This window comes from Macaca fascicularis, chromosome 1, assembly GCF_037993035.2.
Source record: "Macaca fascicularis isolate 582-1 chromosome 1, T2T-MFA8v1.1".
Lineage (NCBI taxonomy): Eukaryota > Metazoa > Chordata > Mammalia > Primates > Cercopithecidae > Macaca > Macaca fascicularis.
Genome location: NC_088375.1, coordinates 155522446 through 155535983, shown reverse-complemented (window position 1 = coordinate 155535983; position 13538 = coordinate 155522446). Strand labels below are relative to the sequence as shown.

Here is a 13538-nt window from a genome sequence, read left to right as displayed (position 1 = left end):
GGTAGTCTGGTGACATATTTTTATCTTCCCAATATGAAAAAATCTTAGAAGTTAGGATAGTCTCTCTTTTTTTTTTTTTTGAGGCAACGTTTCGCTCTGTCACCCAGGCTGGAGTGCAGTGGCGTGACCTCAGCTCACTGAGAGCAATGTGATATTCTACAATTTTACATTTTTATGTTGTTTAAAAACTGTAGGCATGTGGATTCAGCTATTGTATTTTCAAAATCTACAGCACATGATATTTTATGTGAAAAAAAGCTAACAGTGACTGTAAATTCAAAGGTAGTTCTGCTCTGTGTTCTGCTTTAGCTCTACCTTTGAATGGAAAGCCAGTGTAACCTCTTAACTATAGTGTCCTGGGGAAGCGAACTGAATAATCAGTAGATATCTAATATATGACCCATCAAGATCATGCTTGCAGATACTTAAGTGAACTCCAGGGAAACAGCTGTCCCTTTGAGGCAATCTGCTTGCAGAATCAAGAAGAGCCATTTGAGAAACCCTCTAAAACACTGAAATTTCAAAAACCACTATCTGGACATCACTGTCTGACCCTTGGTGCTCCGAAATTCTGAGCAGGAGCTATTTTCTCCTAATCTTCATCTTTATCCGGATATAAAACTTGTTTTCATGAAATCAGCACATAAATATTTTCGTTGATTGAATACATCAAATTGTCATGGTAATATGTTCTGTTTCTGTTACAAAAATTCCATGGAAAACAAATTATTGGATGGAATTTGGTAGCTTAACATGGAAATTTATCCTGGTGATGGAAGCTTTTGAAATTATTTTATAGAAGAATCGATTTTGACATTTGGAATTCATAGTTATTACTCAGCAGATCATGTTTCTTCTATAGAAACTAGCTAATGTTATCATCTTCCCTTTACCATCTTTCAGTCTTTAGGAATCAATTATAGATGAACTCTGTTTGAGAATTTGTACAAGCTAAAGCATTATATTAATAACATTTAAAATAGTATTTAAAATATTCTTATTCTTACATATGTATCGTTACATATTTGCAATAAAAATATTTTCAGGAAAGAGGAGACTATTAATATATTGTAGGAAGAAAATTTGTCCTTATTTCTTCTTTCTGAGTACATGAAAGCAAAGATAAATTTAAAAGGGGCAAAGATAACTTAAAGAGTAAAATATTGATTTTAAAATAACATTATTTTACAAATTTAGAGAAATCAAATTGAACTAGAGGCATTTCCCATTTCAATTTGTAGGAATCCAGCTTCCAAGATATAGCTTTTGAATGTAATTATTAAATATTTCCACTTCAATTATTTATTATATTTAGTATATTGAAATGTGCCATCTTGAGAATTCACCTTGATTTAAGCAAAACCAGCATAAAACTCTGGACAATTCTTTGGTAAGAGATTCATAATTTTCCATAATAAAAAGCATTGGTACATGATTTGATTAGACAAATTCAATTTGCATACATCTTTCCAAGACATATCTATTGCATAAAAGGAAGGTAAACTTTATTTTATTAATGAATCTATTCCAAACCCTTGATAATAGTGTGATTTTTTTTTGTTTTTATTTCCATTCCAATTATTAGGAGAATTCAAGCATTCCAGAAATACAATCTTCTACTTTGATTTGTCACTGTTTTGACCTTTAATTGGGCAGTTAGGTACTTGATTCTCTTTACTTTTTATGGCCTATTATCGTCTGGCAAATGTGGCTAGTCGAAGAAGCCTAGTTATTTAAAATGAAAGTTATTTCATTTCACAAGAGATAAGGTACATTCTGAAACATTGCAATCATGACCCAGACAATGGAAGAACAGAGAAATATTCTCTCTGAATTCCTAAAACTATAATGGGAAGAAGAAAGAAAAATGTTTTGCTTTCCTCCCAAAAATGTAACATCAGATTTGTGAAGACAACCACATTGATGCATAATGGGTTCCCAAATGTTTGCTGAATAAATAAATAGTCAACACATTTCAAATATATCCCAATTAAATTCTTGTGACTTTATATTTTAATGGCCCCCTTCAAATAAGAGCCTCTGTTTGTTGTCAGTTCCAGTTATCTAGGAAGTAGACACTAAGTTGACCTGCACGTTATGCACATGTACCCTAGAACATAAAGTATAATAATAATTTTAAAAAAAGAAAAAAAAAAAAGGAATGGAAGAGACTTTTTTGGTGCAATGGAGTTGGAGAATGTCTGTAAAAGATACAAGAGAGATAAAGCAGGAAGAAGTTGAGAGAGACTTCAGACTGTTGATATTGACTGGTGAGGCCAGCTGGACTTACTGAGTCAAGTGGGGACTTGGGGAACTTTCTTGTCTTACAAGAGGATTGTAAAACACACCAATCAGCACTCTCTAAAACGCACCAATCAGTGCTCTATAAAATGCACCAATCAGTAGGATTCTAAAAGTAGCCAATCGCAGGGAGGTTTGAAAAAGGGGCACTCTGATAGCACAGAAGTGGAACATGGGAGGAGACAATAAGGGAATAAAAGCTGGCCACCCCAGCCAGCAGGGGCAACCTACTAGGGTTACCTTCCATACTGTGGAAGCTTTGTCTTTTCACCCTTCACAATAAACCTTGCTACCACTCTCTTGGGTCCATGCCTTCTTTAAGAGCTGTCACGCTCACCGCAAAGGTCCACGGCTCCATTCTTGAAGTCAGCGAGACCACGAACCCACTGGCAGGAACCAACTCCAGACCCAATATGGGCTTGACACCTATGAAGAAAGTGAGGGAAGAAAGAAGAATTTGGTAGGAGGAGCCTAGAGCTACACAGAACTCTGAGGAAACCTTAACAAGCCTGGTAGGGAGCCCCAAAACAAAGATTTCTCATGAAAGTTTAGCTGCACTGGGCAGGCGTGACTCAGCTAGTACCCCCACCATGGTCAGTCATTGTATAGGAGCTGCCCTGGAATGCTGGGGCATGTGCCTTGACATGAATAGGGTGGAAGATTCCAAAGTGGCAAGTGGGTGCTGTCAGCTGAGTACACTCCTCATAATGGTTTTTCTCTTGAAAGGAGGTTTAAGAGACATACTTCCATGACTGTCAAAGTCTGTGCCCTTCAAAGTATCTACTTAGTCAATGTAGGGTTCTTAATCTGTTCAATATTCTGAATATATGTCCATTTTGTTTTCTGATGTCTTGAAAACGACATGTATCTGTGCTTTGGTATCTGTTATACTCTGTTTTTATCCTTTCCTCCCGCAGGGCTAACTCAACACTCAATCACACACTCTTAATTCTCTGACTCTTGGGATATACCAGTTGTAAGATGTAATACGTGGTTGAGGAGTTAGATCTCTCACCAAAATAAAGAATAGAAGGGGAGGGGTAGATGTTCTCTAGGGAAATAAATGATTGGTTTAGTCTGCCGCACACGTCAGTGAGCGAAATAACAAGTGTGACTTTTATGGAAAGAATAGAAAAACAAATGATGTTGAAAAATTATTTTAAAATATCCAGAGTAAAGACAGGAAAGAGATGATGTGTTTGTTGGGGAGTGACATTTTTATAGAGAGTGTTCCAATATGGGGATTTGAGTGAAGGAAACAAACAAGACACAGTTGTGTGGGGGCAGCAGCCATCCGGGTATAGAAAATAGGAAACGAAAGACCCTGAACTAAGCACATTTTTGGCCTGGTCAGAGAAAAGCAAAGAAGCCACACTGCAGCTGCACTGAAGGAGCAAGGAGATACAGTAAGCGATGAGTTAGAGGAGGCAGTCATTTGTCAGAATAAGCACTGGGGGCCTGATGTAATGTTGAATTTTATTTTGAGTCAAAGGGAAAAACGTTACAATATTTCAGCAGATGAGTAACATTCTCTAACTTAGGTTTTAAAAGATCACTCTAGCCACGATATGTGATGAATAGACGGTAGGAGATATAATTAGGGATAGACCATCATAAACAAGCATCAAGAAGGCTCAAAACACAAGAACAGAATGTCCAATTCTGTAAGAAGATATAGAAATTCTAAACATGTATTCAATTAATGAAATGGCCTTGGATAATATGAAGCAAAAATTAGAACTGCAAGAAAAAATTAGAAAATTATCATCATAATATGAAATTTCAACACAAAAATAATTCAAACAAAGAAAAGCAGATAATACGATCAGTAGAGCAAAATTAATAAGCTTGATCTGAGAGATATTAAAAACCATTTCTGCATCCAACAATTAGAAAATTCTATTGTTTAGGTCTACATGGAATATTTATAAATATTGATAATGTTAAAAGGTAAAAAAAGCCTCAAAATTTCAAAGACGAGGTATACACAGATCATATCCACTGATAATATAATAATTAGAAGAAAATAAGATATGTAATTTTTTTCTGAATAATTAGAAATCAAATAATCACAACTCTGATAAATCATTTAATCATTGAAAAAGAAATTCTAATGGGATTAAAAACTACCCAGAACTGAATAATAAAGAATACATGACATAACAACATTTAGACCTTGAAGTAGGCAAAACCCTCTTAAATCAACAAAATATTTAGCTGTGTAAAGATATTAAATTTTGCTCTTAAATTTTTTTTTCCATTGTTTTTTGTCTAAAAACACTAATGAACGTATAACTGACAAATTAAATTTAGGAAGTATTTGCAATGCCTACAAATAACAATGGAATGATATCAATAATGTATTAAAACACACATGATTTGTTCAGAAGAACTCAGAGAACTAATTAAAAATGAGAGAAAAACAAAGACATGAACCAGCATGTTATAAAAATATGTATGGCCAATACATACAAATAACTACTTAGCTTTATTAGTGAGTATAAAAAAAAATCAAGATCACAATGAGATCCTATTTTATACCTCTTCTATTGGAAAAAAATTAAAAATCTCAGAATATCAAGTGATAGAGAAGATATGGATCCACAGATTCATTTATGTGTTGCTGGTGGAAATGTAAAGTAATACAATCACTTAACAAACAGACACTGTCTTGTAAAATTGTACTTTCCTACACTCTACAACCCTAGGCAGATACATGTGTCTTGGGTCAAATTTCCTAGAAGCAGACCCCGAGACAGGGATTCTTGGACAATAATTTGTTAAGGCAATGCACTTAGGAGATACTTAACAGGGAGTTAGGAAGCAGGATAGTGAAAGCAGCAAAGTCAAACTAGGTAGTAGGGCTTTTGTACACCTACATTGACTCCCAGCTCCCTCCAGTGAGGAGAATGGGTGGGAGGAGCACAATTCCAGCAACTCAGGATAAGGTTGGATCAATTTTGCAAGTGCTCTCCCTCAGGGAAAGCTGCAGGTGGAAGCGTTTAGCAGCAGCACCAACAGAAATCAGTAAAGGAGTCCCTGAGAATCTGGGCAAGACACTAAAAGCATCTGCTACCAGCTGGGAGAAAATTTTTACATGGGCAAGATTGTTTACAGATGTACTGCTCACAGTGACCAAAACCTAGAAACAATCATTTTAGTTCACTGACACAAGAGTGAATATCTCCTGTTGGATATTCACATAATATAATTAGTATTAACATATTAATATTAATAAATCATATTAGTAAACCAGTTACAGTGAATTAACCTCATCCACATGCAACAACATGGATGAATTTCAGCAATATCATATTGAGTACAAAATAAATGTACATACACCATGAAAGTGTTTTTAAGAAGTTAATAAAATGTAGAGGAATACATAAAGATGAGTTAAAAATATATAAACCTATAGCAAGGAAATAGTGAATGAGGTATCTTGATGTTTATTACTTGGGTTAGGAGTGGCAGAGGGATGTTGTAGAAGGCTGGGGGATGCATATGTAGATTATCCATTGAGTACCCCTGTTTATATTGAATGATATGTTCATGAGTGCTTGTGATGTTATTTTTAAAAATGAATTGAAGATTAAATAAAATAAATTTTCAGTGTGGATAAATGAGTATATAATGAACAAAAAGGTAGAATTAAGAAAATTCTGTATATCTATAATATTTTTAAATAAGATTTTTAAATTATAGAGAAGGAATTCTGTTCCAGAGATGAGTTAGAGATGATCTTAAAATATTTCTCTTGACTACCAGAAGAATATGATGGTCCTTTACTTAGATGGGGAAGACTAGAAGGAAAGATTTGGAAGCAGGTAGATAGTGGGAATCAAGATAATGGTTTTGGACACATTAAGTCTGAAATGCCTATTTGGTCCCCAAATAAAGACATATTGTATGCAGTTGGATTTTAAGATTGAAGTTAAAGGGATAATTCCTGGCCAGAGATGCTATTATGAATTGCTACTATGTTTTGAAGCCTACGGGGCTTGATAAGATCACTTAGGTAGTTAATGTAGATGAAAAAGTGGTGAGATCTGAGAAATGATGCTTGAGACGTTTGTCATTAAAAGTCAAGAAAAAGAGGATTAAGCAAAAGTGTTGGAGGAGTCACATATTGGGGTAGATATTAGAGAGAATGATGTTAATAATGTTCCAGGAACCAGATGAAGATAGGTTTCAAGAAAAAGGAAGTAATTTGTTGTATCAAATGCTGTGTAAAAGTCTAGAGGAAAAAGAACTGACCACTGGATTATCAACATGGAAGTCACTGATGTCCTTAAATCAGCAGTTTTAGTGAAGTGGTAGGGTGGTCCAGGAAAGACTGGGAGGAGAAGAAAGTATAGAAACATCTAATTGCTTGAGGTGTGTCTAGGTGGAAACAAGTCAGTGTTCTAAAACACTTTCCTTAACTGAGACAGTCAGCTTCAGTGTCAGAATTTCAGATCTAATGAATTTAAAATCCGGAAGGTGCCCCAGTGATCGCTCACTGCAGTTCTGTAATTGTACACATGAAATACTTGAGATCTGGAAAGGTAATGCTAGTTATAATACATAAAAACAAAGCTGCTGAGTTAATAAGATAGTCAGAACCAAATTGAAATTTTCCAAATCTTAATTCAGGGTTATCTGCATGCCACTGAAAAAAAATCAGCTAGCTTATTATTCTAATTTATCATGGAAGCAGTAATAAAATGTGTTTTATTTAGCTATCAATGGAACAGATAGCATTGCTGTTGTATGTTATACAAAACTTATTCAATTACTTCCTTTCCGGATTGTATCATGAGCCACCACTTTAACCTGTTAAAGTCATACTCACCATTTAGGTTGCAGCTTAGATGTCAAGAAAACAAAGCCAAATACGACAGCATGTTTTTATTCATGCTTTTGAATCATACATCAACTTACATCTTCCATTTTCAGGAATAAGTGAGACTTCATAAGTATGTGACAGTAAATGACTCATAGCTTCTCTGACAACCAAGAAGAGCCCTTTTCTCCTACCAGTATTTTTTTTCTCTTTAGTTATACAAATGCAAATAATCATTGGAAAACTTATAAATGTATTATTGATTATTTGTACATTTAACCTGACAACTGAGTCATACTCATCAAGCAGCTTTGCACCAAAAAATATAATATCCCAAACAAGTTATAGATAGAAAAGTGCTTTGGGAAATATAACCTTATATGAATGTTCAGATTAGGATACATATTCACTTACGAAGAATTATACGAGTAATTTCTCAGCCATGTCAATTGATGGCAAAAGGGAAAGCTTCTTTGAAGAAATAATGTGTCCTGCTCTTTGGAAGCTTTTATTCAAGAGGAATATAACATTCCTAGTAAGATTGAAATCCCCTACAGTGTGTGATATGGCTAATGGCATCTTTGTGTCCTTTCTCTCTCCCAGTTGAAAACCATCCAATGAGAAAAGTGTGGGTTCATTCCTTTTGTGCAAGAAAAAGACAGCTAAAGCATATTTGTTATCAAAACTGGAAGTTAATGCAGCGTTCATTAATAATATCCAGGGCTAAAAGTCAGGAGAGAGATTAGTCTTGCCTCTGCAGACTAAATACATTGATTATATGACATAATGTTCAAAAAGGTAATTCTATGAAAAGTTTCCTTACTTTTTTTTTTTTTTTTGTATCAGGTGGGAGATTTAGCATGTATTTTGGAAAACCTTGTCTTTGTCTTTAATATTTAATCTTAGCTATAAACTTTTGGTGTATTTAAAAGAAAATTTAATATGCCTACTCCTAATTCATTTACACTGAATTCCTAAAACTGTTATGTTTTGATATTTAAACAGTCTGAAGAGACCTTTCAAAATCTTCACTTAGTAGAAAAGGATACTGTATTTATCTGAGGAAAATATGTGTTAGAATCCTTAACATTTGAGTATTCTTCATGTAGAAAAATACATAAATAAAGTTGTGCATTTCATTCTAGAAACTTTAATCCCTTTTCAGGATGACCTAGAAACAAGAGGAAAATTATTATATTTCCTTTAGAACATAAATTTTTGGACAGATATAGGTATTACCTTATTTTACATGGCCAAGCTACTCTCACTATAGAAAGGATTTTGAGTAAGATTTCTTCAAAAACACTGCCAATCCCACTATTATTAGAACTTAGGTTGAAGTAAAATATTTGATATTTAACATGTGAATCCATGTAGCAGCAGTCAGAAATTCTGGCAAATGGCTAATTATCTCAGTTTTACAGCCTTTTGTAATTCTTTAAATGTTTTTTTGTGTGTAAAATACACATTGAATTGATTTCAACATGTAAGTTGTGATTGTTTACAAAAATAAATGTTAGGTTTCAGAGATACCAGATTCTTTCTAGAAAAAGCACAGCCACATGTGTAAAGTTTTTTTGAATGTAACACATTGCCATTGTTAACTGATTAATTAGTATCAGTGAATCCTAAGGTAGAACTTTCATAACTAACAATTCATTTAGGGTTATGTATGTATCACGAGGGATCTAGGTTACTGAATTTAGTGTTTGTAGTGAAGTAATATTGAAGCAAGAAAGGAAAGATCTGAGATAGAATACACACGAATTAATTTATGATCCTGGCAATGCCACAAATCAGCCATAAGGCATTAGATTTTTCTTGCCTACAATTCTAACCAAAACTTTCTTCCCTTTTATAATTCACAAAACTATAGGAGGCTACAGTGCGATACTGCTTATGAAAAACTCTTTGTAACCTCTATGTGGCTAAGGCATTGTTATGGAAAGTTTTAAGAATCATGAATTTTGAAGATAGCTACTAGCAAAAAGTCAGGTAGTGTATTCTTTCCGTTTTTAGAAGCACATTGGTTCTGTGGCTACATCATCCTTATTTAAAAAAATGAGCTTCTCTGAAGTTAGTGTCAATATATAGCTTGATATCTTATAACCTGAGCTGTACTACAGTAAAATTGGGGGGAAAATTATCTCTAATAAGCGACTTAAATTTTGGATTCATTTATTCATTCACACAATTCATTTAAAAAATTTTTTAGAGTACCTATGTAGGTACTGGGAAATCTACCAATGAGCATAACATGAAAAAGAAGTACCTGTTGTTATGAAATTCACATTCCATTCAGAAAATTCACATTTTCTGAAGAATTCAGAAAATAAGAGATCAGTGCTAAAAATGGGTCTAGTAGATTCTACAGGAATATAGAACAATTGTATATTACTGGAAAAATTAATAAGATTAGTCAGTCTGAAGTATTTCACAATCCATTTTATTTGGTAGCTGTGTAATGACCTCTATTTGGGGCCTAGTCTCATATGAGAAAGTGAGAAATACCTAGACTTGGGATTAATTAAGGGAAGGTTGGAGCTTACCATGGTATGTTGAACACTGAAGCTGGTAAGAGCATTTGCTGAACTTAATGAACTCCAATTTTGTTTCCCATGAGTTTTAGGGACAGAGGGGACAGAAGAGAAAATTCTGGTCCTGATCACAGTAGGGTGACTACTAGGAAAATCTCACTGTAAAAAGTATTATCCTAAAAAGATGTACTGTCACTCTCAGTATTCTGGTGAACAAAAAATACCCATCCTCTTCCCCAGTCTCATCCAACTGATGAACTCCTTGAATCTTGATGTTGAGCGACAGAAGAACCTGAACAGTTAAAGCAAGAAGAAGGACCTCATAGATTTGTAGTGTATATTTAGAGTAGCTGAAATACCAAGAATGTAAATGAAGAGACACAGCAATTATGCTAAAGTAATGCCAAACTGATAGCGCTTCCAGCAACCTGGTAGGAAAAAACGTAAATGGTGTCTAAGGGAACATCTATTTACCTTCTGTCTCATGGAAACTGCAATTTGCAGTCAGAACTTAAGAAGTGAGTAAGAACCAGGCCCAATGTATTCATTCATTTATTCAGTACATAGTTTTTAAGGATTCACTATGTATTAGGCAGTCAGCAGTAAACTGATTTAATTTTCCATTAAGAATAATTGAAAATTCTTACTCTTAGGGAGTTTACATTCTAGTGGGTAAAGAAAGAATAAAAACAATAAAATAACTAAAATATAAAATATGTTAGATTGTAGTGATAAGGATAAGTTTATCACAAACTTAAAATGACACACGTTTATTATCTTACAGTTTTGTGAGTTAGAAGTCCAATATTGGTCTCACTGGTCTCCAGATGCTGTAAGGGAGAATCTATTTCCTTGCCTTTTCTGGATTTTAGAGGCTGCCCATATTCCTTTGTTCATGGCTCCTTCTGCCATCTTCAAAACCAGCAAAAGCAGGTTGAATTCTTCTCACATAAAATCACTCTAATGGACAATTCTGCCTTTTAAAGGTCTTTGTTTATTGTACCCACATGAATAATTCAAGATAGTCTCCCCGGCCAAAGGTTCTTAATTTACATTGGCAAATCATTTTTGCCATGTAAGGTAACATATTCACAGATTCCAGGTATTAGGATGTGGAAATCTTTGGAGGGCCATTGTTCTTCCTTCACAGTCATCTACCACTAGGGGAAATGTTAATTAGAACAAATATGAAAAAACAATTTGGCATTGCCTAGAGGGGTAAACATATGCATATCTAAGACCTACCTGTTTTAATTTCAAGTGTATACCCTGAGGAACTTTTATATTTTCTGAAAAAGATGTGCATAATGTTTATAGTGACATTGTTTTAAATAGCTCCCAAATAGAAACAACCCAAATACCTATCAACAGTAGAATGGATAAAAAATATTGTGAGATATTATAAAGTGGAATATTATACATCAGTGAACATTAATGATTTAACAAGTATTGGCATTAACATTAATAAATCCCTGAAATAGGATAATTGAGGTAAAGAAGCAAGTCACAGAGGGGTATATATAACATTATTACATTTATATAAAATCCCAAAACATACAAAATTGAATGTTTTCTTCATGAATACATAATTACTAATAAAATGTAAATAAGAGAATTGTCAACCTGAGTGGTGGGTCTACATACACAGGTGTTTTCTTGATGTTGGTGTTTGCCTGATATTTAATTTTTACTGTAAATTATATATTTTTCTCTTTTTCAGGGTGTAAGGTATTTTTAATGATAAAGCATTTTAAACATTTACTGAGATGATTATTAGTTTTATTTTACATAGGCTTTATAGCTTTGGGGCAGTTACTTTTATTCTCTGAGTGTCAAGGTTAATACTTTGCAAAATAAGGATAATTATAGTTATTAGTGTGAAAATTAAATAATGCATGACAAGTGTTAGACAAGTAACATATAATATTAAATAATTTATTTCCTTAGATTGATATAGTAAGTAATCAGAAAAAATAGTTCTGTATCACCAAATCAATCAACTGAGGTTATTAAACAGTTAAGATATATAAAAAAAGATGAGCTGTCATCGTGGAAGAACAAGTGGTACTTGATTGTGAACAAATAAAAGGAAGGCTAGATTACAAATAGTGATTGTTATTATACGACGGTTGCTGTAGTATCCGAAACAATTGGAGACGGTCTTCTGTGAGTACAAGATGCATTTCTTTTAAGACGAATCACAAGCATTCTTTTTTAACTTACTTTATCAAATATGTTGTCCCCTAATATCAACTGCATTATTTCAAATAATAAAAATATGTCTTCATTAATTTATTTAACAAGTATTTACTGGGTGAACCGTTGTTTCAGATACTCCGGATACAGGAGTGAACAAACCATACTAAATCCCTGTCCAGTGGAGTTTAGGGTCATTTTTGTGGAGAGAAAAAGGACATTAAAATGTCCATTACTGATTCATCCATCAATCCTTCCATCTATACAATTATTTGGGATAGTTACACGTGACGATGACAGAAGAATATGACACTGAATAATAAGACAAAGAATAAAAATAAGTAGCACAAGGGTTGGCAACTGTAAAAGGCACATAAGGAATATTTCTCTGTGGGGGTGACTTGAAAATGATGAATCAACTGCAGCGAGGCAAAATGGAATAGGAAAGCAGCCAGAAGATGTGCTGTCTTTCATCCTGTGTGCACCCTTCTCCACTGCACGTGTGCTTTGGAACATTGACTGGCACCGAGTGTGTGTATCAGGAGGACCCCTTGCCCTGTGACTTCCTGTTGAGTCTAGCCAATGGCGATACTGGTAGGAAATCAGAGCGAAGCAGCAGAGTGAGGTAAGGGATTTGTTTTTCTCTGATGTGTCTCCCCAGGCTGGTTTTTGTCCTACTATGGACAGCTGGCGTCATCAGGCAACTTTCTTTGTCCTCTTACCTTTTAGACCTGGTGTGGTAAAACCCTCTCAGTGTCACTATGCCTAGAGGGCAGCACCATTCCTTGCTGCTTTTCCTAAGCCCTTCCCATACTTTGCAAATAGTATCTTCAATTACCCAGCCTGAGGATGCCATTTCTTTCCTCCTTAGGTTCTGATTGATGCAGAGGCTGTTGAAGCAGACCACGTGAGTAAAGCAAGAGAGGGAGATGGAATTGGAGATAGCGGCAAGCTATTATACCTGGATATATTTTGTATACAACCAAAAAGACTCAATGACTAATTGAATAATGAATCTGAAGGAAAAAGAAAAAAAAAAACAACACTCAAGTTTGCAGGTGTCAATCAAAAAAAGGTAGGAAATAGTGGAGAGGAAGCAGGTAGATACTGGTTGATATGATTTGGCTGCTTCCCCACCCAAATCTTACCTTGAATTGTAGTTCCCATAATCCCCACATGTGGAGGGAGGAAGCCATTAGGAGGTGATTTAATCGTGTGGTGGTTACCCGCATGCTGTTCTCGTGATAATGAGTGAGTTCGCACAAGATTTGATGGCTTTATAACGAACTTTTTTCCCTTTTGCTTGGCACTGCTTCTTGCTGTTGCCATGTGAAGAAGGACGTGTTTGCTACTCCTTCCACCAGGATTGTAAGTTTCCTGAGACCTCCCCAGCCATGCTGAACTATGAGTCAATAAAGCCTCTTTCTTTTATAAATTACACAGTCTCGAGTATGTCTTTATAGCAAGATAAGAATGGACTAATATACTGTGATGAGTCTGATGGAACTCAGATTTTATTTTGAGCATGTTACATTTGGTATTCTTTGACTTTCTCCTTTCTGTTCTTGCCCTCCGTGGGCGAAGATTTAAAGGAGACAGGAAATGGTGGGAGGACGCCCGGTTGAAGAGAATGGACACTGAGCAATGTTGTTAAGGTCAATATTCAGTTTTGATCCAGG

General features: G+C 34.7%; 1 long non-coding RNA gene across 1 annotated transcript; it reads left to right on the top strand.

Moving 5' to 3' along the window:
- The first annotated feature begins 12312 nt into the window (after nucleotides 1-12312).
- LOC123568049 (uncharacterized) lies at nucleotides 12313-13295 on the top strand. Its single transcript, XR_012429169.1, has 2 exons — nucleotides 12313-12484; nucleotides 12731-13295. It is a non-coding gene; the product is annotated as an uncharacterized lncRNA (long non-coding RNA).
- The last annotated feature ends 243 nt before the right edge of the window (nucleotides 13296-13538 follow it).